Source organism: Etheostoma spectabile, chromosome 22 (assembly GCF_008692095.1).
Source record: "Etheostoma spectabile isolate EspeVRDwgs_2016 chromosome 22, UIUC_Espe_1.0, whole genome shotgun sequence".
Classification (NCBI taxonomy): domain Eukaryota; kingdom Metazoa; phylum Chordata; class Actinopteri; order Perciformes; family Percidae; genus Etheostoma; species Etheostoma spectabile.
The window spans coordinates 13,292,400-13,318,517 of record NC_045754.1 but is presented as its reverse complement, the minus strand read 5'-3'; the positions used below and the strand labels follow the sequence as shown (position 1 = coordinate 13,318,517).

The following is a 26,118-nucleotide window of genomic DNA, read 5'->3' as shown; positions in this document are numbered from 1 at the left end:
CACACACACACACACAGGAGCGGAGTGCTGGCAGAGGCTGAATGTGTTTGCCCGCTCCAGGGGAGAAGGAAAGAAAGGGAGCAGAAGAGCTGAAACAAACGCATGCTGGCTTCTATTAGTCGAGCTGTGGAGCGGGATGGAGGGGTGAGGATATGTATTCATTCCTTCTGCCCCCCCATCCATTCCCATCCCTTCAACCCTCCCACTCCATTATCTCCATTCTGGAAAAGCGGTAGATGAAAGGGACAACCCCCTAGTGGCAGCACTTCTCCCTCCAAACTTACGCCAACGAATTCTGACGGCTGCTTAATTGTACGTGATACAGGTCGGGCCTTTTCTCTTTCAAATCTAAAACAGATTGCTTCTCCCTGGGGAGGGGATTATGGACAAGAGAGATGACAAAGCAAGGACAGTGCAGCCCGCTGGGGGGTGGAGGGCGGAAGGGGGTAAGCTTATGTATAGAGAGAGTGTGTGTGTGTGTGTGTGTGTGTGTGTGTGTGTGTGTTTGTGCACATTTTTCTATGTTTCTCTTTTGTATATTCCTGTGTCACAAGAAGATTATGTTTGATTCCATGTGTTTTAAAGATCCAGCCTCTGATCCCGACAAGATCATTGGATCTTTCTGTCCACTTCAAACCACTTCTCTTTATCACACGCTCACACCTCCCTTTCTCTTATGTTGGCCTCTTCTACTTTGTCCCACTTCCCCCTCTGTGTCTCTCTTGACCCAGCTTTCTCTTTCTCCTCTTAAGCCAATGCTGCATCTATGCGCAGTGACACTTGAACAAAAGCTGCTCCGGACATCACAGAAAAAAGCATTGAAATCCTTCTCACTCACTGGCTAAAAGTGCACATTAATTCATAAAGTCTAAGAGCAATCTCACTCAATTCATTCTCAGGCAAAAATTTCAAAATTATTAATAAGGACCTGTTTAGGGGTCATTCCTTGCTGTTGCATAGCTGAACTCTGCAAAACATTTTCTTCACAAAACACCTCTTCTCTTTCTAACTAGTCATCAGGGCAGACGCTCAAGACAAAGGCATGCGGAACAATGCCAGACACAAAAAAGTAAAGCATAGAATATACATCTGGTTTGCTGCTTTCTTTAACGTGTGCATGTACTAGATTGAAGGTTGGAGGATCAGGCATTCCCACCAATGATAAGCTGAATGTGATGTCTGCATGACCTGACCTTTACCGCTCATATGAGAGGCTGAACAAAGACTTGGGAATGCTATTGTGAGCTCCCAAACACCCCAAAATAGATCAATGCAGTGCATCAATGTGGGAATACAGATATATATTACATATTTCTCTAGAGATATGTCGTCACAAATCAAGGACGCATCTCGTGTAAAGGTTGTATGTAAGTGCATGGGAGCTCTGTGGAAGTGTTTGATCAGTACGTGCAACAAAGAAACTGAAAAAGTGCCTGACTCATCTAAAGATAGTCTTTCTAGATCCCACATAAATAAAAGCATGCCAAATGCGCACTGTTCAAATACTGGTCATTTGCAGTGATAGGACTGTGCAATCTACTCCAGCGCTACTATGCAATCAGAATAGTATGAGAAACACTATCATTAAGCTGACGAGATAAACAAGTGCCTGAGGAGAACGTGGTTTAGGAAATCTTTTCTTAACATGCTCGCACACAAGAGAACACACACAAACTTTGGTTATGCAGCATATTTTTCTGCATAGAAGAAAAATCAGACTGACATTCTAGTCTTCCAAATCAAATATTTTGAATAATTCAGAGTATTGACTAAATCGTCAGCAAATGTATCGTAATAGGCAATTTGATCAAAATATATATTGGATAATGCATATCCACTTCTTCTGCCATTTTTCTCAATAAAAAAACATCTAAACTCATATTTTAGAGGCCATGAGTAGGCTATATTCCTATTCTTCCAGGAGAACGTAAAGTCATCTGCAAGGATTTCCATTTTACTGCAACCCAGAGGAACCCTTTAATGATTCATAAATGTGACTTCTGTTATTGTAGGGTTAGTTGAGAAAGTAAAATGCAGCATGATGACAGTCTGACTTGGCTGAGATAAAATGCCGATGCTGATCTGGAAAGAAGAGAGGGCAGATTTTTAATTTGGAAAAGGGAAAAAGTTAAGATATTTGCTGAAGACTGCCTCCCCTGCTCACACATAGTAGAATCTCAATGAAATTCAGCACATTTTAGAACACATTGATATATTTATCTTGCAATAATTAGGCCTTTGACCTTGTTCATCAGTTGTCACTGTGGCTGGCATTTAAAAAGGACACGCACACACTCTTTTGGTCCCATTTGGACAAATAATGAAAACCACAGATACAACTTGTTCCCTTACACTCAGTCACCATACTTATCAGAAGAACAAATTACTTTACTTATTGCTCACACACACACACACACACACACACACACACGAGGGATGGCAGAGCTGCTACTGGAACAACATTTGTCTTGGCAAGCGGCTACCCCCCCAGAACCTAATTATTTGCAGCAGCTGCTCATGCTCTTGTTTGTAGCACAGCGAAGCTACATTGTTTAAAGGATCTCCCTTCTCTTCTGAGCTGGCAGTCAGTGCTGCCATTAAAAAATGCCCCAAAGTTGCTCTGCTATGCTCTGGGTAGGGTAATCAGAAATGTAATCTAAACGCTGCTGGGTAAAACTTAAGTAAAGGGAAGATTTATGCAACAGTTTTGTCAATGTTGAAAGTTTGAAGCTAGGCTTCTCCATATTTCTCCGGCTTTCTCGTTCATTTACACATATTGGCAGTGCTAGTGTATTGAAATGTAAGCCAGTCTTACATTTTCGCCAATTGTGCCTGACACAATCAATCAGCTTTGAACAGGATCACAGCCTACTTCTGCCATTCAGAAACACTAGTATACATTTTCAAGTTTTTGTGGACTGGTACAAAAGTTGAACATTTTGATTGAATACACAAAAAAATGTTATTCATTTAGTCCTTAAAAAAGGGAAAATGTAATAACATTTCACACTCAGCTAAATTCTAGCTTACCAGAAGCATACACAATTATTTTAAGAGTAGTAAAAATGTGTTCAACTACAGCATTTACATTTTTTTTTTTTAAGAGCATTCCAACGCAATGCTATGTATATATCTCTCTGGTAAATACAGAAAAACATACCCATAATTTAAACTTCACTCAATACCTCTAATGAAAGTTCTAACAGTATCTAAAATAAAAAGACTATCAACTTTTCCTTTTGAGTTCTCTCAAAAATCCTTCAACTGTTTCCCTAATTGATTTGCTCATGCACCCACATTTTGTACAAATATCTCCACTGGCCTTAAAGCAGCAGTCATCACAACCTACTGGTGGTTGGGTTAAATACTTCAAGTAACATGCAGGAAGTGTAGCTATGGCTGGTTTACCAAGGTAAACACAAATTCACACAACAGCAGCTTTCATCCATACAACCTCCTCTCAACCCGGCTGCTGTCCACACAGCCTTTCACAGCTGCACAATCTCCATTTGCAAACACCTCACACACACACACACACACACACACACACACACACACACACACACACACACCACACACCACACACACACACACACACACACACACACACACACACACACACACACACACACACACACACACACACACACACACACACACACACACACACACACACACACACACACACACACACACACACACACACACACACACACACACACACACACACACACACACACACACACGCCTGAAGCTGGTGGATAAATACCTACATCTATTCCCACTCCACTGGCAAGTTTCCCTTTCACTTGACTTGGGTTAAATAGCTGAAGTGAGGGTACATTCTGAGTCTCTGTCTCTCTGCTCAGCTCTGACAGTTTGTCCGGAAAGCACTCTTCAGCAGCTCATCCATTTAGCGTATACTGACAGGTTCTGCCAGAAGGGCACTCTGAATAAGATTTATTAAAAAAAAACGTATCTGGGCTGAAGTGAGGGAGTGTAAAAAAAACTATGTTTTAATTTCTTGCTATCAAAACTGACAGTTAATAAGGGAACAATTAATCTTCACTTAAGATTTTAAGAAAGACAAAGTAAAGGATACGTTCAGGATAAACAAAGTAAAAACTGTTTTTTTTGTTTGCTACCATGTCCTTACACAGTTCATTATGCAGCACAATTTTTTATTTTAAGTAACAGCAAGATTTTTCAAATCTACAGTATCTTCCTTTCCTGCATTCAAAAAACTAGAAATTAACAGATGGGTGTTTATGAATTGGTGGAAAAATGAATTAATGGAATGTGCTGCCTTCTAATCCCTTGAGACGGAGGAATTTGCGACGGAGGGAATTCCTGTCATTCAGGGGGAAACTATGAAGTCCAGCACACAGAGAGGTGCTGTACAGGCAACACTGATTCACTGCACTTGTAGACTTCTGACTGTATGCTGCAACAGAAATGTACTGCCAACTGAACAAACTAACAGGCACAGACAATGCAAAAGCAGAAAAATAAAATAGAAAATAGACCAAAAAAGTAAGAAAGTTGTAAAGTACCTGAAAGGCAAGTGAGCAGAGTGCTGGCTGAGTGAGAGGGAGGGCTAGGATTCCTCCCTGAGTTTTCTTCTTGCGTTTCTTCACCGGGTCTTCCCTCGCTCATAGAGGGATTTGTGTCTTGGTGCTGGGATTCTGGGTGGAAGAGTAGGGGGGACCACACAGCTCCTGGAAGACAACCTCTCTTCTCTAATCCTCTCTCCGATGTGATGACACTCTCTAACCTCGACCATCTGTTGAAACACGTCCCGGAGCAGTCAGCACCGCGCTGTGTCAAGAACCCCACTCCCCTGCCCAATCCAGACCGGCTGCTGGGTGGCTCCTTGCTGCCAGGAGGCAGGGACAAGGACACAGCTTAGCGCTGAGGGAAACCCACCACACAACACACACACACACACACACACACACACACACACACACACACACAGTCTCTACGAGAGAAGCAAGAAAACCCCCAGTCATCGTAACCTGAGAGGCAGAGTCGGAGGAAGGTACAGGGAGAGTGAGAGGAGTGGAAAGAGAAGGAATGGGAGGGGAGAGAGGGAGCCAGAGCAAGAGAGAGAGCATTTTTAAGTGGCAAAAGCAGGGATAGACAAGAAGAATATGGAGATAAACTATTTTTATGTTTTATATGTCCATGCTGGTAATGCTACTCAGCAATTCTCACATAGATATTAGACTGAAAACCCATGCATGCACGCACAATCACACAAGCGCACACACAAACTACTTTACTCTCTGTCCCCGACACCTTTCCTCCCATTCTTCTCCCTGCAGCCACAAAGTATGTGGTCTAAATAATTAAACTGAAAGAGCAATAAAATTCTGTATTGGCCCCGTGGTGGGAATGCGTTTGGCACTAAACTGTTACATCTCTAGGCACAGAAGTACAGGCAGCGGCCCTCACACCTTAGTGTGATAAATCCTTACAGTCCCTTGGCTGCATTCCTGCCCTTCACCACCTATTGCCTTAAGTTAAAAAGGAGGGCAGAGGGGAAGACACTGAAATTACAAAGCTAAGGAAAGAGTAAGATAGCAAGAGAAAGAAAAGGGAAAGAAGTAAAGATAAGAGGAGGTATGGGTTTACGGCTTGATGGCAGCAAACTGATAAAGCAGTTTACCATTCGCTATCAACAGTAACACCTTTACTGGTTCATTTCCTAAATGAATCAACCAATTTTCAACCCATTCATGCAAAACACAGGAAACATTAGATGAGAAAGGCTGTCACATTAATCATTTTGTGGAACCACTGTCCTACACACTAATCCATTAAAAAAGGATTACAAGACCCTGATGATAGTCAGGAGCAACTTCAAAGGCAAGCCCTAATGAGTTAATACCCATTTGATAGCTGCATCAGCATCAGCAAGAGTTAATCAGGAGGTGTGAAACACCAAAGAAAGGCTTCGAAGTGGTTCATTTGCATTCTATAAGCAGCAACAACACCCTGGCCTGTGTTTCAAGTTGTCCTTTGATAATTCAAAGGTCTACAAACCGGTGTTAATGAAGACTTTAATCTTCTCCCTCCAACTGACCCTTGATCAACAGTTATTTTAATTGTTCCATAAGAACATAATGTACTGACAAACATTTTTTTTTAACGTGATAAGTGGGTGATGATGATGATGGTGATGGCGCAGTGGATATGACACATGCCTTTGGTGTGGGAGATTGGGGTTTAATTCCCACTGTGATACATCAACCAATGTGTCCCTGAGAAAGACACTTAGGCTGAATCCCATTTCTCTGTCTTACCCCCACCCCTTCGTCCTGTGTGAAAACCGAGTGGTAAGGGCTAGGGGTGAAAACATACCCCCTAACGGGACACCACGTGGTTAAAATGTCTGCAAGTGAGTGTATGTTGATTGCGTGGATTTTGACAACAGTGTCATATGCATGTATACATTTTAAATTTCTTTTATGTTCACTTTGGTGGTGCAGAGGCAGATGTTTTTTTCTGTGTAGGCCACTAATTAGGTCTGTTTGCAGTAAATATTTTTATACACACTGAATGGTGTGTTTATCGATTTCAGTTATCACGGTTTTGAATGACATTGACGTTCAGACACACTTTCTTTGTTAACAAAATTCTGTCTTTATTGCCCAATAAAGTAAACATAACATGCAAAAACATTACATAAAAATACATTATATGACAGAACCATTATCAACTATTAGAACCATCACTTACATGTCAAACACATAAAAAGGCACTCATGTATAAAACTAAAAAAAAGACACACAAGACCACAAACAAACAAAAATAAACTGCAGCTATTCTGATAATACAGACCAGTCTGTTGTCCCACATCATAGCCAACAACAATGTACAGGTGCATGAACAGGAATTAACTACAAATAATTACAATGATATACCACAATTACAATAATGAATGGCTACAAAATTAACACAGAATTTAAGAAACTTCTGCTCGCTTTCAGCCTGAAAGTGGATCAGCTGCCGGGTGTCCTCTGGCAACCCTGTGTGATACATGACGGCATATGTAAAGCATGTATCCATGTCTCCAAAGCAAGTAGTATTATGCACTGATGTCAAACAAAATTCTCTGCTAAATGGTAAAAACTGTAGACATGCATGGAGTCCATTCACAGCAGAGAAATGTGTGACAGCAATGTAACGTTACTGTTAACAGTGATTAGCATTAGCATAGCAAGTGAGCAATTTTTTAAAAACGATTCAATTAAGAACAGGGTTGTAAATATAAATGTACAGGACTGTATAGAGCACAAAACAAGACCGTGGTCCTTTTAAAATCATTTCTTTAAGCCGAAAATACTTACATTTATGGATCTCTCTGTTCGATGTTGCAGTCATTGTTCCTTGTTGCGCAACGTATATGGATACCCCTTGTTTTCAAGTTTGTGTCCTCCCTTGGTTTTAAGGGCTGTAGACCCCTTTGTCTTACACCTAGCCCTCGAACAAAATAAATATTGGTACAGTCTTTACTTTCACGTGAAAGCACAAAATGAAAGGGAAGGCCTAAGGGGTAGGGGTAAGACGGAAAAATGGGATTCAGCCTTAACCCCTAGATGCTCCAGAGGCGCGCAACCTCTGATATATAGCAATTGTAAGTCGCTTTGGATAAAAGTCTCAGCTAAATTAAATGTACTATAGAGATCCATCTTTAACACGGTTTCTTGCTTCCTCAAATTATTTGTATGTTGCATGACCTGAATAGTCAAGTTTCATACATATGCTGTAATTTTGCTTTGATCTCATGAATATTAGCTTTCCATTTTAATTTGATTGCAATGGTTGCTCTGTTATATTTCCCTTAGGTTTACATGAGGATATAGGATTAAACTAAACAAAGTCTACTTTCACCAGGGGCACATGAAACTTTCCCCAGCTTGGGCTGATGTTTGAAACAGGGGCAGCGGTGAGAGAGAAAGGTCCTTAGAGGGAAAGAGCTCAAATTAGATTAACTAAATTCACAAAGACTGTCCCCTGCCCCTCCTGCATGGCTACACACATCCCAACCCACACCTCCAACCCCAGCCCCCATTCTCACGGCCGAGAGGTTTCTAAAGGGCCTTCAAGCAGGCCAGGGGCGACCAAATCCCTGTGCTCTTTACTGGATTAAAGATGGCTGCCCCACTGTGAGATAGGGGCTGTTTTTCATAAACTGAGCACATCTGTAAACATCATGAATCTATGCAGACAAAAAAGGTTATCAGGGAGAGATTCTGTTAAGAAAACATTTACTGCCTTATCCAGCAAGGGCCCACCTAGAAACCAAAGGTTTAAGAGATAGAAACTGGCCATCCACCTTGTGTCACATCAGCTATTTTGCATAACCACTCTTAATCTCCATTTTCCATTTTCACTTCCGCTGATGGACACAACAGCAACAAAAGCAAGGGTAGAGGGAGGTCTATGAAATGGCCTCATCTTATGAATGACTGAATGACCTGCAGGGGGGCCAGAGGTTCTCCAGTAACCCCCATGCACTCGCCTTCTCACCATCCTCACCAAGCCCATCATAGTGGATATTATCTGGATAACATAGAAACTGGCTTTAGGGCGACCAGTTTTCTGTTAGGTTAGACCTCTCTGATTGTAACGCCATACAATATAATGATACTCTTGTATCTTGTCCAAACTTTACTCTTAAACTGGATCCAAGCCTCCCCATATTTCAAACTCACATCCCCCTTTTCCTTGCAGTTTTCTAACCATCAGTTGGGCCTGCAGGTGCAGGAAGAGGCCAGTGGTTGGGGGGCTACTCGGTTCACTAGCCCCATTCTCTAGGGCTGAATGAGATACATAGGGGTGTCATTGCTGTGATCCAGCCTCTGTGCTAGTATAGAGTAGGGCTAGGGCTGACACTGGGGGATACAGCCACAATGTGGAGGAAGGCAAACCTTGGGGTGACATTGTCTTGTGCTACATGGCATTTTAAATGCCAAGCACATGGCTACTGCCATGTTAACCTCCCTCTGTAGTGCAGTGGTGTAAACTTGTGTCAGATGACTGGTGGGTATCAAATTATTGAACGTGTCAGCTGCTTCAGATCCGTTTGAGTCAGGATGTACAGTAAGACACTGGAGAAACTACATACATTAACTACCAATTAATTAAGTGCCAACTCTGGGAGCAGAGGCTATAGCCACATAAGAGAAGACAAAACTTTATTCAAAAGTCAAGTTCAGATGTGATCATGTTTGTAACTGGCTCCCAGGATCCCTTACACTTCAGGGGGTTGATTCATTACATCTTAAAAGTTCCCATGACATGGTGCTCTTTGGATGCTTTTATATACAGTAGGTCTTAGTGGTCCGCTAATACCATATCTGAAGTCTCTTTCCCAAAATTCTGCCTTGGTTTAGAATTACAGCCGCTAGAGTCAGTCCCTCAATTAGCTTTCCTTAGTATGTGCCATTTCTGAGTCTAGCTTTTGAGGAGGAGAGAGGGGGGGGGTGTGGCCTTGACCAACTGCCACTTTGCTCGATTGAAAGCCATGATGTCTCTCTATTTCTCATGGGCGGGCCAAATTCTTTTGTTGGGCAAAGCAGAAAAAAGGGAGGTTACCTTGCCCCTTATGACTTCATAAAGAGCAAGATTCCAGATCGGCCCATCCGAGCTTTCATTTTCTCAAAGGCGGAGCAGGATACCCAGGGCTCGGTTTACACCTATCAACATTTCTAACCACTGGGGGACCATAGGCAGACTGGGGGAAAGGCATATTAAGGTTAAAAAAAACTCATAAAGTGAAATTGTCATGCCATGGGACCTTTAAGTTCATGCCAGAGAGGCACAGCTGAGAGCTGGGAATGATGGTTACAGCAAGAAAGCAGGTGAGGTCACACAGTTGGTAAGGACTGGGCTAGGAAGAAAAATGAAAGGCAGGAAATGGGAGGACAAAGTCATAGACAGTTAAAGAAATGCACAAACAGATCCCGTTGCTCTGAACAGAGTGAAGGATATTAGAAGAACTTTTCTGGTGAGTGCTGAGCGTTACTGCACAGCCCCCAACTGAGTTTGACAATGTAGATGTGATGTGAGCAACCTGTCTGAAAGTTGTAAGTCTTCTGGTAGCTGTGCCAAGAGAAATCTCAATCACTCCGAATCTTGCAAAGACAGAGAGCATAGGTATATGTAAGGAGATAACATCGGCACAGGCTAATTATTTCTAAGTAAAATGCTAGTTAACATTAGTAATTAAACCTAAACAGCTGATGTAAGTTGAAAGTGTCTGCATGCTTCTCCTGACAATACAGTGATTATAATAATCATTAGCTTATTTTTACAAAAACACCTGCTACGATGCCATAACGTGAGGTATAAGGTAATGGAGCCATACTTTGTCATGTTTCTTTAGAAATAAACAATGGCCAACTGAAGTTTTTAAAACGCTTCAGATGTAAAGTTAAAGCTGTCAAAGTGGCGCCAAAATGAATGGCAGCCAATGGAATGCTAATGGCGTGTGAGTGCTTGGTAGCATTAAAATGGCGCCATAGGAGCTACGATTTGTGGACGCTCGCTTACCCCCTTGGACAGAGTGGAGAGAGGAATGCAGTAGGAGCAGAGGGGCGGCAAGGATAAAGGAAAAATAGAGAGAATGCAGGGAATGGAGGAGGGGCTTCTGTGGTTCAGTGACAGCTGGACACAGCACATGCATGGCTCCTGCTGTGCCATGCATGTGCCCTTGTTCTACACGTGTGTGATTTAACACACATGACAGACAGACATGCATGCATGGCAGCGGGGCGCCCAGGCAGGTCACCTGGTTGAGCGTGCGCCCCATGTACCAAGTCTCAGTCCTTACTGCAGTGGCTTTGGGTTTGATTCCAACCCTTTGCTGTATGTCACCCCCACCCCCCTCCTATCAATTAAAGGCAAAAAAGCCCAAAAACACAACAAAAAAGTCACTATGTCTTTGACAAATCCCTTTAGAGTCACTGGTCTTATACGCAGCGCAAACCCAAAAATGTTCATGTTAACAGCTTTACTAAATTGGCATTAAGGTGCTGTGCTATATTCTTAGATTAAGAATAATTGAACAACCAGAGTGTGTTACTTGTGTGTTTCAAAATAACTTTTCTAAAATGACTTTTGTCATTTTAAAAGTCATAAAAAGTTTAAAAACATTTTTTGGCAACTCAATCAAGTTGTGACCCAGAGTCCACAACTTGATTGAGTTGCCAAAAAATGTTTTTGTGTAACTGCCAAAAACATGTAAATTAGGGTTAATTGAGCTATTACCCTTATACCTTGGTATTTACAATGATTAAGTTATTTGTGTAGACTTAAACATGCATTGTGTGTGTGGAACATTTTCATCAACATTCAGGTAATATACCAAACAGTGAATAACACAGTATATCACTAGGCTTTTTTTTTTTTTTTTTAAACTTAAAAAGGTTGCCATTGCTACAATAAACATCAAGGCTGACACCAATTCAAAAGCCACTGTCGTGCAGCATACAGGTAGTTCTGCAGACAAAGGGAATACACTAACACATAATGAACTCATTAACAGTAACCTGAGATCAAGCGTTAGGTGATGATAGGATTTAGAGGTCTGTTTATAATGACATCCACCAACAGACTTCAGTCAGTTGCCAGATGTGCTATCACCTCTCTGGCAGATGTTTACACAACCGTCACCCATGGCCACCAACCAGTGAAAAGAATGTGAAAGACCATTCCGCTTACAATGGAAAATGATAATGCATTTTGATAACCTAATCTTAGAGGCCTTTAGTATTACTCTAAATGTCATTAATTCAAAGCAATTAGCATATTTATCTTTGTCCAAATCAAATAAGGCACAAAGGACTGTCCTCAATTGAAAGTAATTGTTTTCACTAGCCACACTGCCTTTATGTCGCAAACACACGTTGATCTTCCAGCTTCCACAAACTACAGTGGACTTAATCCTTTTGCTTATCATTTTTGATCTGAAGAAAGTGTCTTTGCTTGATTTCCATAAAAAAATTTAAAACGATAGGTTGTACCATTGTTAATGATGAACAGGTGAATACACTAATTTCCACATATCTAGTTCAAGAAGAATGCAGCCATTATTGGATAATTCTTGGCATGGAAAAAAGGTAAGTGCATCCAGATTTTTCGAATAACAACAACTGTCAGCACAGACCATGATTCCTTGGCTCTCACTAGCTGCCAGAGACATTTAAGAACACACAGACACCCTTACTGATCAAGCCTTTAAACAGTGTGTGGTAAATAAGGGCCACCATATCGTCCAAATCCATGAACAGATTGATTAAAAGTCTTACAAATATTTCAATATTGTGTTGCCTTGAAAGTATCAACAGACCTCTTGTTCATTTACTTTTCCAAATGTACAGTATGTTTTATATGCCGAGTATATGATAAAATCTAATGATAACATAGAACAACTTCAGTAGAAATCTGATGGACCACCCAAGGAGCCATATTAAAGCAGGATTAGGCTGCCCCAAGATCTTCTACATTAATTGGGAAATATAGTGAGAGAAACCAGTCCTATCATTCCCCTGATCTGGTGAATCACAGGATGACGGAAATGTCTTAAGATAGCCTTAAGGTTCAGTAAATAGGTAAATGGCTGGGAACCAGTGCTGTAAGCCATGACGATATGAGATAGATAAAGCAGGGAGATACTGATCGCTCTCCTTAGGTCTAACTAAAAAGATAAAAGACATTCTGACAGCAGAGACAATTATGGTCATGTAGCAGTAAGGTACCACAAGCAAAGCCCCAGGGACCTTTGAGATTGCAACACAAATTCCACTTTTGAATTTAGAGGACGTGTTGGTGGTGAGCACATTAGTAAAGGACATCAGTGTGTGGGTGAAATGACTAGAAAGAAAACCTGCAACATCTTTCACACATTTCCTCTATAGCCACAAAACAGTCTCCATACCACCAAATAATAATGCCTTTGACAAATAATGATTTCCCTACATACCCTCTGACTCCACTCAGTCTATTGGGTAGCAGGAAACGCTGTTTCAAAAATGTTTGTTTACACTAATAGTTTCTGCTAAAAACAGGCAAACTCTTTAATAATAAAAAAAAAAAAAAAAACTATGAGAAGAAAAAAATGACATTGAGAGAATGCAGTAATTGTTGTCATAAAGCCAGTGTCCAGCTCCTTCCTGTCTCAGAGCTTTTGGGAGTCTCACTCACACCGACTGGTGCTCCATTTCCGTAAGCCTGACTTACTAATCCTCTCAGGCGAGAAGGTGAAAGGCAGGAACAAGGAGAAAGGGGGAAAGCTGTACGTGGGAAGCAAGGTCTATGCTACAACATTCAAAATGCCTCGTTGAAAATAATCCCATAAAGCATGCCGCCAGTGGCCTGTTGAGAGAGAGAGAATTAGGATTCGCGTAGGGCAGATAGGCCATTCAATTATCCCCTCAGGGGCCTTAACTGGGCCCAGGCCACGATAAGGACAGATTTCTCATTTGTCAGCAGAATGTGACAAGAACAAGGGAGATTTGGCTAGAACATACAGAGCATGTTGACATACAGTATAGTAGTTTAATGATACGTCACCGAATAACAGCTCCAATGAATGATCAATGCTGCTCTTAAAAGCCATAATACTACCACCAAAATACCTAATATAGAGGCACAATAACTAAATTGGCAAGCTAATAGACATCCACTACAGCACTGGTGTCCACATGGAAAACTTGGGTACACATACTAGTCCAATAAGAATACAAAGTATGTTTTTTGGGCCCAGTAAAATGAAAACATAGGGGATGTGGCTGTGGCTTTTAACAGGGTGTTTGTTGGGTTTCTGGATGAAGGGAAGCATTGTGGCTCCATGTGATTTGTGATTCGCACGCGGGTGGGAAGAGAGGCCTTTTAATCTGTGCAATGGATTCCGCTTCCTCTCTCTAGGAGAAAATCAGTAACATGAATGGCTCACCACTACACAACTGCACAACCACTGGGATGTTTATGACCCACTGAAGGGCCACACAGTGTAAGAGACCATTTTTATGAGAATAGGTACTAGAGCAGGACCCTCCCATTCTCTAAACTCCCTTATCCAGTCTCTTTTATACACTCAGGTCTCTCATCATCCACTCTGCCCTTTACCCATTTCACCTCTCTCTGCCTTCTTTCCTTCAAAGATTTTACAATTTCCATACCACCATTCTTAGGTTTCAGACCATGCCCTTGGTTATTGAAGAATGCCCAGAAATAGCCAGGGTAGCTTCCAGTAGAGAAGACCAAAGAAGCCAAGTCTCCAACAGGTGCAAATTCCAGTGATGCCTGCATGAGTTTGGACACTATTGTTTCTATAAACCTGGGCCAAGTAGCACACTGAAGATAATGGCCAACCGAGATGTCTGACAGCTAAACCTGCTTTCATGCCTCATATCAAGTTGAATTTCCAAATTGTGTTTGTGTGTGCGTGTGTGTGTGTGTAAGTGACAGACAGAGAGTGAAAGTCATAAGTCAAAAGTCTTTTCCTTTTTTTTCCAAATAATGTAATTGCTTAAACAGGAATTGTTTCATAACCAAGTGAGTACAAACAAAACATTTTAATTAACATCATGAATATTTGATTATATTGATAAGAAATGATCTGCTTTAATAGAATTAAAGTGTAACATACTCCCAGGTTCCTATTTCACGTTCATCCTGCAGATTGTGGAGTCTGGAAACATGTACCAGACAGCCCATCCTAGAGAACTCAGAGTCTGGGGCTGTGTGGGTGGGAGAGCACTCATTTGAACAAAACTCCCAATAATCCAATTAAGCACATAATTTCCTTTAGTACACAGGAATTGAATCAACTGTCAGAAACCAGCCAAGTCAGAAAAAGTGAAAAGAGTGGACAGAGAAAGGGTAAAAAAAAAAAGGGCTTTTCTGTTTGCAGTGAACAAAATGCAAACAAAGCTTTAGAAAAAAAGAGGCTTTAGATCTCAGCAAACATGGTGGGGCCTCCCGTGCTCCACTTTGTAACTGTCCTGCTTGGCTGGCGATCAGCTCTCTTGTCCAGGTCTAGTCTTTAGCAGAGATCCCTTGACCAGGAGCCAAGCTGCCTTTCACAGTGTGCGAGTGTGTGCACACGTGCTTGAATATGCATGAGAAAAGATGGGGCTCCTCTACTGTTCTGCTGCTTTATAACTGGCCTCATATTCACAAAAAAGACAATAAAAGAGGTAGACAAATAAGAGGGAAATATTGATGTGGGGTACATTAGCGATATGTTGCATGTAGGTGAAAGCATACATAATATCACTTATGAGAAAACCTACCTGAAACCTGTCCTTAACCTCTGTTTAAGTAGATTCTGTTCTCTTGGAGATGGCACGCATATGAAGTTGTTTCAGTAAACACACTCCTGCAAAAAGAGGGACACTAGAGGAGAGAAAAACAGTACAGGAATTCAGAATATCCTAGTAAGCGCTTATCTTCCGTCTTGGGACACGATATCTCAGCCATAATAATGAGGCCAAAACGGAGAAAATGGGCATCATCTTGTGAATATTTCAGTCCAAAAAAAGCTCCCTTGTGTATACGTATGTAGATCCTTGAAATAGTTTACTTTAATGTACATTCTCTATTTTTTTATTTTTTGTTTTAAATAGACATAACATTTTGGAGATGCAAACAAGTTGTAGTTTTCACAAAGGCCTCCTAAAACATAACTTCAGATGAGTAGGTAAAGACAGAAACAAGGCTAATAAAGCCTTGTGTTTTCCCTTCTCCCTGTCCCCCCCCCCTTCCTCCTGTGTTGGCGAGAATGTTGATCTCTTGAATTTTACCGAGACCATCTGATAGCACTGTAAACTCACTGAATTATTGCGAGCAAAACTGGCACAATCTACAGCTACAGGGGCAGATCTACTTTATGATAAAATTTAACTACAATGGAAATGTTATTGTCTTTATTGTATTGAAGTACTAAAAAAATAGAAAGGGCCTCAATTTGTGTTGCCATCTTAAACTGTAAAAAGGGGTGCTCAGTGTTTCTTTTTCAAGCTTTTATATGTTTAAAAATAAATAAAATAAATGAATTAAAAAAAAAATTCTTAACTCCTCATTCTTCATATCCCGTTCCTGTCCAGGGCCAGATGGCCAAAGGATCCAGAGAACATCCATAACTGAATGACTGATTACTTTCATGACTGAGCTGGTGCTGAGCAGAGTGAAAGTAAGTAGGAGGTAGAAGAATTTGTACATGACCAGCTTCTTTCAACCATAAATAATCAACTGTATTTTTGCGAGAAGGAAAACAATACACAGCATTTCTTATAGTGTAATATTCACTGGCAGAGAAGCACATGTAGATATTTTTATAAATGTCACGTCTCCAGTGCAGCTGATCAACGATCCTGCAGCTGAACTATATTTGTGGGTTCAATTACAATTCCCCCCCCCCCCAAAAAAAAACAAAAAAAAAATGGGAAAGCAGTGTCTCATTTTATAATGTGATGAATGTGTTTAGCTAGGTGTCAGACATGCTGAAACATTACACGTAAGAAAAAAAGGGATAAAACGTGTTGAAGGCTTTATGGACCCCTTGCTACATATTGTACACCACTTGAGCTGATGGTAAAAATCAAAACTGTATGCTGTATGACTGAATAAGTCATAAATGTTAAAGTCTATAGCTTAGATAAATATGCCTTGGGAATGCAAAATATTACAGTTGTGGAAACCTTTTCTGCACTTGTCTACTCCTACCCAGGTATGTTAAGACAATGACATATAATAAATTGACAGGTTTACAGTGGGCAAGGAATACAAGTATTCTTCTAATCTGATGCTACGGGGGGGGGGGGGGGGGGGGGGGGGGGGAGGGAGACCTCTACCAGCAACAAAAGGCAAACAGTAAAAAAAATAAGGAAACTTTCTCACAACTGTATGAGCATATTTTTCTCTTTTCTTTCTATCATTTTAAATCTGTATACTGCATCATGGGAAATGATGGTATGCTTGTTTTGCTTTGTGTTTCCCAAGTGTCCATGTAATCTGTTCAGCTGGGAATAGTTGTCATGGAAGGCAACAGCGTTACACAGCTCAGGTGTTTGGTTACAGGTAACATGGGATCATAAACAGCCAAAGAAATCAAAGTTGTTTATGCCTTCTGCAAGCAGCTGTATAACCCAGCCACACGCTGCAAACTTAATCCATACATCAGGTTAAATCATTCCGCTGTCTGCTGTCAGAATCCTGTTTTTGGGAAACAGTAACTTAGCTCAGCCACAAGTATGTAGAGTCAAAAAGTTTGACAGAAACTGCCTATAAAATGTGCTCCGTACACTTTCCACATCACATCAAGTTTGCCATATGAACCCCATGATCTTGGCATCTTCTGTAATGACATTACACAATGGTGTTCCATGTCAAACAGCAAGTTGGTCCTCTCGCATCACCGGCCAAATAGAAATCACAAGCTCAAGTTTTATATCCAAGTCAAAGAAAACTAGGCTGCTGGCACCACAAATGTAGAAATGTGGATCAGCAGGAAGTCAGGGGGCTTTTACTTCAATGTCTTTACTCCCACAATTAAGACTTCATAAATTTATCCCAGAATATAAAACACTTAAAATTGATCCCCTTTGCACTGCATTTGACTGACAAGGCCACTACACTCCAAATTACTCACAGGCACACAGCAGGCAAGCAGAGTGTTTGGCTGAGATGTGTGTCTGGTGCCAGTGTGTTGTGCACAGGCCAAACTTTTGGAGTCAATTGTCAAGGGCATGCAAGTCAATGCCATGAAAGCCATCTGGAATGGGGCAGAAATTACACAATTTACAGCTATAAATAGAACTACTAAGGTCCACAATCAGAGTGATAATCCCTCAACAATGTAGCGGCTTTGTGGCATTACTTAATGTTCTAGTGCAAGACTTGGAGAAAATATAATATCCTGATCTATTTAAGTGTCATGTCGTTCCGCTCTGATAAACTGACCATAAACACAATGTAACGTGGTCAAAGCGGTGGGGAGGGCCTATGGCCTTTGACCTGGATCTGGGTTTAGTAGTTCATGACACTTTAGTCATGGACTTCACCAAATCCCCTTTGTCTCAAAGAGTACTAATCAGTACAAATGGAGTGGAAGTAAACGCTGCAGTTAGGTAAACCACAATCTGATGAAGTGAAGATTGATGAGAGGGAGACAGGTCAAGTGCAGATCATTTCTCCTAATCTGGCGAGATGATTGAAGACTTAAATTTAACAGGTGGTTTTAAATAATCTGTAACTGGTATAATGCAAAGGATAAAATATTGCCCTGAATGTCTTCTTATGACACTTAACATAAATCCACTACTCTTCATCTCTCCAGATGGTCACAATAAAAAAAAAAAGTGGGGGCTGAATGTCAAACCTGCCAATGGTACTGTCTCTAACATCTAGTCTGTATAAGCAAATAAATGGCAGCGGTCCCCTTTTTCAAACTGGTGCTTCTGAAGCTGATTCTTATTACCAAATAGCTTTTCCCCTTGTTGCATTGTGTTTGCTCTTTCTAGCTTGACATGGGGGCAATATATTAAAATGCATGAGCCTTTATTCTACCCTGTTCAAACAGTGCCAAGTTGAGTTTACCCAGACCACAACACAAAACACGAACACATGCATGCGCATGCACACACACACAAACACAAAAAAGGAGAGTCAACCCCTGCCATTGTTTATTTGTTGAAAAGGCCAAAAACCCATGCTGGCACTGGGTCTGAGAGGAAATAGCATAGTGAGCCAAAAATGGCCATGGCATTATTACATTTTTAGCAGTAGGGAAGAAACCAAGCCTTGAATCAACTACACCAAGAACAAGTAGACAAGGTAACAGTCACATTTCCTTTGTTACTGCTTTACGCCCTCTCCCCCTTTTCATTAAGAGCCTTTTATTTAAAACTCTCTCATTTCAGCTCTTGGGTGAGAGCTTCCCTATTTGGGCATTATAATACTGCTTGAGTTGTTTTTAAAGGATAGCTTAATAAATACAACACACCACACTGAGTTGATTTGTTCCCATAGTGAGGCCAAATAGGTCCGCAAAAACTTAACTTGAAGAAAAATGCAACACGTTTAACTCCCCAAGGGAGGCAAACATGTTCAGACTTAACACAAAACATATTGTATAAGTATTAAATCCCCACATCCTCTTAATGTTAGCAACAGAACAACACAACAGCAATCCTCACAATGTTCCCCTAATCCCCTCTAAAATAGGCTTCATTAATGGAAAAAAAGCAGTTTATTTTTAAATAGATGGTATGAGAGAGTTCTAATTCTAATCTGTGCAAATCTTTGCGGTTGGTTCTGGCCATCCATTGGATAGGAGGTCATCAGATGTCAGCTACCAATGTTGTGTGAACCAAACCCTAAGGCAGTCATTCTAAAAAATAAAAGGTCTTGCTATAGACTTATTTATTAAGTTTAGTCAATAAAAACTGATAGTTTCCATTGTAATGAAGGCACATTGTCTTATCAAGTTGTTGCAGGGCCCAATCTTGGCATTTTGTCATGTTGACAGCAGAGGCAGACAAATATGTTGCAGTTAACATTTGGGCCTACAAGAAATGATAAAGCAGAAAAGTGAAAAATTGTTGCATTGAGAATTTAAGAGCAAGGGATGAGAACCCTCAAGTATTTTAATTTAATAGCCATCTTTTAATATATGCTATATAATACCTGTACTTATATTGTTGGCTGGTGTTTATTCACTGCTCTAAATTCCAGCATAAATCAAAATATTGACCTACAGTAAGGATAAAGGAAATAGCAACCACCATGAAAGGGTCCACAAACTAGACTTGTATAATTTTTACTAAAAGAGTTTGAAATTTTATGTATCAGACAAAACACTTTGTGAGAAAACTCTCTAAAGTTACTTTCCCACATCAATCTCCCTCACTAGCTGGTGTATTGTGCGCCTGTATCCCTGATAGTACAGAGGTCTGGTGGTAAAGGGAAGCTCATGCTAAGCTCAGACTGCAAATTAATCAACCTCTACCCATATCCTTTTCTAACTGCTTTCCTTTCCTCCAAGACCTCCCAGTTTCCCTGGGCCCAGCAGGACCACAAGCAGCTGTACCAAAACAACACTAAATCATCTCCACCAAAGGTCTAGATAAACAACCTTGGACAAGAACAACATTACATTATGCCAATCTATAGAACATACCAAAATGTCTTCTACAGAGCATCATAAATTAAACAGTTATTAAATTAGCATTCATTTTACACAGATTACATTGTGTAATGGTCATACTGCTTGTTCATTTTGTTCTTTTTTTATCATCAAAAGGTGTAGGTCTATACCTGCAGTTTAGAGTAAGTTAAGTAAAACTATAAAAAGGTACTCAGAGTTCACTGAGGTCACCTGAATTGTAGCAATATCAAATACATTATTAGTTTATCCTAAAATCTGCTCAAGGTTTACCTTTCACAGCAGCTTGAATTCTCGCAATATTAATAAATTACGCGAGAATCATTGCCAGGTTGGGTCAGTGGTCGAGAGGGCGCACATGTACTGAGAGGTTTATGCCTCGACGTAGAGGTCCAGGTTTTGAATCGGACCTGTGATGATTCCCTGCATGTCTTCCCACCTCTCTCTCTCCTTTCTCACCTAACTGTCCTGTCAAAAATGAAAGGCGGAAAAGCCCCAAAAACTAATCTTTAAAAAAAACATCACAAATTGATCACAAATCACAATAAAAAAAATGCCATCTTGTCAGGCTTCAAAGAATGTGTTTGAGTACGAACAGCAGCAGACGAAACCAATCAACGTCCGGTGAGGAGCAAATGGCAGCTACAGCGTGGTTTAGGTGTGTGACGGTTGCGACTGTTCGTTTAAAACAACAATGACGATGGTTCATCCAAATACCTGCCAGGTGTCCTTTCCCAAAAAGTTTCCAATGACGCCTTCTCAGATGGTTTTGTGTTAACAAACTATCTGGTGCGTCAAGTTAGCTCAAAGTTGCAAATTCAAAGAAAATAGTTAGTACGCTACAGTTATTTCCCTCTCTAACATGTAAAATAGATAGTTACGTTTTAATTGTTTGTTACTAACTGCAAAGGAAAGTCCGATAGAGAGATATAGTTACAATACAATATTGTATGTGCTTTGCAAATCATTTCATTGAATGATGCATGCAGTAGTCTGAGAGTGTGGTCTCGGCTTGGACTAATGGGATGTATTATTTGAGACTTTTAAACATTCAAACGTCAACGTACACATTGCAGAAAAAAGTATTCACTAACTTACAGTATGTCCCCATCTTATACCGCATGAAAGGATTTCTAGAAGAATGGGCAAAAACACCAACCAGAAATTATTTTTCATTGATGGTTACACAAAGCATATGCAACAGTACAATAGTTGCTGTATGTGATTTATGGCAGTATTTTCATGGGTCAGACACAAAATTGGTTTGGGTGTATTTGCAGAGGGACCACACATTGTATACTTTCTGATAAAGTTGAATCAATTACATTTCAAATTTAGAATTTGGGCAGAACAAAGCAGCCAGAGTATACGAAGGACATATTCTCTCATACATCATTTACAATAAACAATTCTACATAAATGCTCTTACAACAACACCAAGGAGAGGGACCTACAAGACACACGGCAGACTGTATGTGTGCGATTGTGTGCATTGATCTCAATAAGTAAAGGTTGTATCATCAGCTACTGAGCACTAATATACCTGCAAACGCGCAGACAGCTTTCTCTTGTGTGGCTTAGTGATGTGTTTGTTTACATGTGCGTTTAGGTATAAATGGACAACTGTCCGCCAAATAATAAATAGTATACAGTAGATAATCTACAAAGTAAAACGTTTTCTGTTCAAATATACAATCCTTCATTTCTATTTTCCTTTTTTTTAATATATTGAATTTCAACAAATGTGTTTTCTTGATTGGAGGTTGCATGTGAAAGCTGTTGTCAACGCTAATCCTGAAATAAAATGTTGTTGATTTGTGGTCTACTGGTAAGCAGAATCTTCTGACAAAGTAACCACATGTGGACCACACAAGGGGGGAAATTATCAAACACTACATAAAACGATCAGGATCATTAATAGTACTTTTCTACAGTTGCAAAGGGCAATTTAACATTTTATTTTCCGTTTCAGGAAATGTAGCTTTCCTATTTATTTCTGTCCTTGTTTAGATTATGTATGTATGGCATCTATAATCTTAGTGGGGTCAAGCGCCAATGTGGCATTGATTGTTTGCAACTCTGAGTCTTGCTGGTAAGCCCTCACCCTCACCCAAGATCCCTTCCAATGAGAAGCAGACCTGACTAGGCATCAGTTGTGGTGTAACGGCTTTCGGTGATTTTGCTCTTAACCCCAGAGCTTTTTTTGAAACCCTCCAGGGGAGCATTGGAAAATGAAATGCAAGCGCTGTGGAAACCATGTTCTCCTCCCCCTCATTGCTCTGGTTAAGGGACAGTTGCACTGGGAGACAGGGATATAGATATTCCTTGGTGGAGAAACACATCTCACTTAGCTAAACTAGCCGTGTCTCATCCCTCAATACCTACTGTTCCCATGGGGAAAATGAACTCCACCAGGTGCTATGTAGGATCTTTAAAGGCTCAAGAACTGAACCTTTATCACACCCTGCATTCCTGCCATAGGAGTGGAGACTGGTCAGACATGCCTGGATAGCCTTGGTCAACACCTCACCGTGTCTCAGACTCTGGTCCGTCTTTAAAACTCTCTGAGGTGTGCAGCAGTATTTTCTGATGAGTCATATGATACACCACTGGCACGAGTCTGCAGCATAAAATCTCACTCTATTAAACGGCACATTTTTAAGAATTTGGACGGAGGGCAAATTGTCCAGATGGCCCTAACTCCGAAGTAACCATATTAGCTTTTCAAAATGTCCCGACTCAGTCCTGAGTTACCGTTTACCTGGGGCGGCAGGGCACTTCCCTTTTGATTTCACAGTTGCTCTGATCTGTCAAGCAGAAAAATAACCAGAGGCTACTTCAAAGGCCAGGTCTCCTCACAGCGGCTGAGCCCAAAATGCTGCTGCCTTCATGCAAGGAGACAAAGCTAAAAGGCGTCTTTATAAGAAAATTGGTTTCATTAAGATCACTGGAATCCTTTGAGGGTCAGTGGAAAAAAGAAAACACATGTTGACAAGCACAAACGTCTGCACCTTCTTATAAACATCAACCTCAATGCTTTTCACAATGCCTTCATGACGGGATTTTTTTTTCCATTTTGTAAGACAGGCAGCACACAAAGGATCGAATGTACGGTAGGTACTCAAAAAGCGACTGTATAAGTCTTAAAAATGTTGAGGTGTTGAAGTAGCTTTCTGAACAACAGGAGCCTGTTCTTACACCGGTGGCATATGTAATTTCTGTGTTGGCGAAAGCATACCCTACGCACTCAAATTGTATCTTAAGGAGGTGTTTTACAATGTCCAGAGGGAGGCTGGGATTATTTATTTTTGCCTAAGGTGAAGTACAGACACTGCAGTAAAGGCACAATAACACTAATTATCCTACTAACATGATCAAGAATATTATATTACCTTACAGAGAAACTGGGGAGCCTAAAATAGAAAAATGTAAATACCAAAATCATTGGTAAAAATTTTAAACAAAGGCAATAGTCTGAAACAGAAGGAGAGAAAAGTTGAGCAAGAAATTGGATAAAAGATTTAAAAGCAAAGACAAATTCCAAAGCCCTTAGTTTCAGGGGGTAATTTTAAACAAGCTCAAAGCTGGAATGTGACATTATGGGTCAGCTGCTATTCACACCCTTCAGGTTGGACTGGAAAAGCTTTCCAGCTGTAACTTAGTTACAATAACACCCAAACCGTCAAGTCAGTTGATATTGGAGCACAGTAATGATTAGACATTAAACATGAGAAGAGATGGGAGAATCCAACAGGGAGGCATTTTATCACAGTCAAGGCTCAGAACCTGCTGTGGTTGTTCTCTTCCAAGACTAGGAGGGGGGTAACCCAATCACATCAAGCAGTTTCTTATCTGGCCAGGGATCAAACCCTCAGGAGTGTGCTGTAATTTCTTACCATGGCTTTGACAAGCAGCATTTCGGTTTGCGGTTTGGTCCAGCTCTGGAAAGGGGTGCAACTTCTATACAAAATGCCTACACTATACAGCACAGAGCTAGGAGTGAGTGGGAAATGATGTGAAATGAAGTGTTTTAACGCCACATGAGGTGACGTCTTTAGTAATTTGATCACTATCATGTTCATGCTCTTTTCCACTAGGTCCAGGTTAGATGCTTTGTCATCAAAAGGACACAGTGAGAGGTATTTACAGTATAAGCTAACATCAGCAGGTCTTGTAGATAACAGGCTTCAGTTAGGCTAGGCCTCAATCATTGCTCACTGAGCGTCATGTGGCTTGGTTTGAAGTTAGAAGTGAAGACATTAAAGTCATCTGTCTGCGTCTCCATGGATGCATTTTAGAGGACAGTGAGGTTATGAGTTTGTCTCGTGTTACCTGGCTCTGCTGGAGTTGACCTGAGTGGGACCTAAAGATTAAGGAACCATCTGGGAGCTGCAACCTGAGCTCAGGAAAGGAGGAAAATAAGGGCCGGTCCAGGACAGAACTTACACTTTTTATACAATGATCTGTGCGCACATCAACGCCACTCCAAATTATAATTCATAACTGCAAATTCTTTAGCACACAGCCACGCAACCCAAAGAGCTGCGACTGTAATGCTATTAGGGAGTGTTTCTACAGTTCCAACAGAATCATGCATCTTACTATATATATTATAACTGATCTCGTCACATCAATTTCAGGAGAAATATTGGAAATGATTATTTAAGCATGTAAAGTTAATATTTCTTTAACCAGAACTTCTGGTAGTTGGATCAAAAAGCTCCTTAAAATAAGGTGTGTTAGATAAAATACACTAAAGCTGTTACTTAAATGCATCAGCTATATATATTTACTCAACAGTTAAGTAAATATAACTATCTGATCGGACTCGGTATCAGCAGATACTCAACATTATTTTGAATCAGGGACAAAAAAGCTTGATTGAGACTTCCCTAAATGTCATCAATCCGTTCAGCTCCAGTTACAGATACTACTAATTGGCTCAGAGATGGTTTGACTTTGTAAAGCCAAAGGGGGTTCATATTATTGTATTTGATACAAATTACAAAATCTCTTGATTATTCTCCTATTATACCCTTCAATCTTTTCAATTTCATCTCACTAAAACATAAACATGATAGGGTGAGTGTTTTATTCTCAGTTAGAGAAGACAAACCAAACTCTTATGGCAAACTAAATTTTGCTTTAAGCAGAGAAATCAGCCAATGAAGCAAAATAAGAAGATGTGTTCTCATTTTTAACAAATGGAAGGTTTTTTGGCAAGACAACAAGGTTGAGGGTCCCAAAAGTATAATGATTAAAGTACATCTATCCAACCATGTTGCAATTCAGAGGTCGGCACAAGTACAGGACAAACATCCTTATATTTGTAAAACAATCACAGTTAATGGAAAAATAATCTGCCTTTAACCACATAGCTGCAACTCACAATAGTATGTCTCTAGTAAAAAACAAAGGCTCAATCATCCAAATTATGACAAGTGGCCACACATGATTGACATGCCCAGGTTCAGATGTGAAATACGGTAGGCACCATGTTGCTGTGCTTGTTTTCTGGCCCTTTGATCCATAAAAATGGAGTGCATCTGCTGGACATTTTGCCAAGATATTATAACCTATACAGCCATGGGAAATAAGAACCAAACATTGTCTAACTCCATTCATGTAATGTAGAAGATTTAGGCAGTGGTTGATTTATCTTTAATAAACCACGTCATGGCTTTTTTGAAGGTTCTTTCACCTTCAATTCGACAATCATTACACAATCTCAGTCTGACTTTGCCTTGCTGAGGTTCTCCACAAATTGTGCAGTTCACTTCCGCCGCAGTGGCTCCTATTTTAGAGTTCCATGTGATTCGCAAAAGGCTCCATAAGGTCCCTGTGGTGGCAGTCCTATTCAGTGTGTTGCAGACAGCAACCAGCCAGAGGGCCAGTGCAAGGCCTGGCTTCCATCTCAGAAAGAAACAATGGCTCCTAAT

At 40.6% G+C, this 26,118-nt stretch overlaps 1 protein-coding gene across 3 annotated transcripts in view; it reads right to left on the bottom strand.

The window, feature by feature from the left end:
• The window catches only part of sulf1 (sulfatase 1), an 80,008-nt gene that overhangs the window by 33,435 nt on the left and 20,455 nt on the right, over positions 1–26,118 (bottom strand). Inside the window, exon 2 of one of the 3 annotated variants that reach the window (XM_032503557.1) lies at positions 4,554–4,783. The gene's annotated coding sequence lies outside the window, so the exon portion shown is untranslated. Of the gene's footprint in view, positions 1–4,553; positions 4,926–26,118 lie in introns of those variants that run through there. The other 2 variants (XM_032503559.1, XM_032503560.1) reach the window with 2 other exon arrangements.